Below are 2,344 nucleotides of genomic sequence, written 5' to 3'. Positions count from 1 at the left end.
GTCTGCTTATTCCATACTTTTTTCTAGATCCAGATCCTCCCTAGATTCAGTTTATTTTTGGATTGCCAACATCTTAAATCGCAGTGACCCTAATTTTCCACATATAGTTTCAATGTCTGCTTTAGACCAGCTGTTGTAAAGCCCCTCAACACTAAGAAACTCATTTCGAGAGTTGAAGCTTCTCTTAAAAGTTAGTGTAGACTGGGAAAATGTGCAGAGAATAAATTTGAAGGAATATTTTTGAGTAATAAAGGGTGACTGCGCGAGATTAATACAATTTAACGTGTTATATCGCAGTCACGATTCAAACGCCAGACTGGCTAAAAAACTTGCCTAAATACAGACGCAAGCTGCATATTTGGTGAGATGGCAACCACCCCCATCAACAAATATCATACTTGGATTTACAACTCAAGACACACACAGAAGAATGTTCAAAAAAGATTCCAAGACACCACTAAAATTGTCTTTGTGGATTTGATGCACTTTATCCAGTTAGATAAAACAAAACACTCACTCAGGGGATCTACAGAAAAACTATTTTTCATCTGGAAACCCTTGCTAACATGGGCTCAAATCGATATTAGCGAGCAGTCAGTCTTGAACAATATAACTCAGTAGATATTACACAACCCCACCATACACGTGTTATTCACACAAAATATTGGTTATTTTATTAATATTATGACTTTGTACTAGTAATTCCACTGTAATAACACCTACTGAAACCCACTACTACTGACCACGCAGTCTGATAGTTTATATATCAATGATGAAATCTTAACATTGCAACACATGCCAATACGGCCTCTTTAGTTGACTAAATTGCCATTTTAAATTTCCCGCGAAGTATCCTGTTGAAAACGTCGCGGAATGATGACGCGTATGATGACGCGTGACGTCACCGGTTGTAACGGACATGTTCTTCCAGTCCACCAGTTGTAACGGACATGTTCTTCCAGTCCGATCCAAGCTATAAGTAGTCTTCTTTTTATCGCATAATTACACAGTTCTCTGGACATCTGTGTTGCTGAATCTTTTGCAATTTGTTCAATTAATAATAGAGACTACAAAGAAGAAAGATGTTGGTGGAAAGCGGTGTATTGCGGTCGGCTGTAGCAAAACAAACACAGCCGGTGTTTTTTTTTTTTACATTCCCTAAAGATGACTGTAGGTTTCGGTGAGAAAATTGTGGTAATAAATCGACTCTTACTGTAGACATGAGCGGAGCCTGTGTCGTTCTTCCTGCAGCTGTCAAAGAGGCAGCTGCGACTCTTTTGGCTCCTCCGTGGCTTCCCTCTGAGACACTGGTGGTCACCACACCCCTCCGACTTTCAGGTATGACCATATAATATCACTAAAACACTAGTAACACAATAAGCAGATAAGGGATTTTCCAGAATGATCCTAGTAAATGTGTCTAATAACATCTGAATCGCTCCCACTGCCCTTTTTTTTTTCTTCTTCTGGTCCTTTACTCTCACTATCCTCATCCACGAATCTTTCATCCTCGCTCAAATTAATGGGGAAATTGTCGCTTTCTTGGTCCAAATCGCTCTAGCTGCTGGTGGCCATGATTGTAAACAATGTTCAGATGTGAGGAGCTCTACAACCAGTGACGTCACGCACACATCGTCTGCCTCTTCCGGTACAGGCAAGGCTTTTTTATTAGCGACCAAAAGTTGCCAAATTTATCGTGGATGTTCTCTACTAAATCCTTTCAGCAAAAATATGGCAATATCGCGAAATGATCAAGTATGACATAGAATGGACCTGCTATCCCCGTTTAAATAAGAACATCTCATTTCAGTAGGCCTTTAATTGTTGTCTTTTACTTGATTATTATTGTTTTATTTTCCTGGCTTGGTGCCCTCTTTGGTTTTTGATTGATTGATTGAAACTTTTATTAGTAAATTGCACATTACAGTACATATTCCGTACAATTGACCACTAAATGGTAAGACCCGAATAAGTTTTTCAACTTGTCGGGGTCCACGTTAATCGATCAATTCATGGTGGTAGTTTATATTGTTTTCAATAAAAAACGAGCATTCTTTTTTGTATCTCTTTTCATTCATGTACTTGAATATATTATATGTATGTATGAATGCATGTTTGCCTAATAAATCCTCAACAAAAATGTATTTAAATAAACTGTAAATTGTTTTCTTGCCTATGGTACTTATGTTGAGTTTGAAGCCATGCAGGTATAATATCCCACACAGGAAGAGTAGCAGACATTTAGTCGTATTTTGAAAGGTAGAACTTTGGATTAGTTGATTACGGAAAATTCCCAAAACTATTTAAATGAATATCAGCGCGACACACGCCTTGTAGTTGTCAC

The sequence above is a fragment of the Nerophis ophidion genome, linkage group LG04 (assembly GCF_033978795.1).
Source record: "Nerophis ophidion isolate RoL-2023_Sa linkage group LG04, RoL_Noph_v1.0, whole genome shotgun sequence".
NCBI classification, from domain to species: Eukaryota; Metazoa; Chordata; class Actinopteri; order Syngnathiformes; family Syngnathidae; genus Nerophis; species Nerophis ophidion.
Note: the sequence above shows the minus strand (reverse complement) of the source record.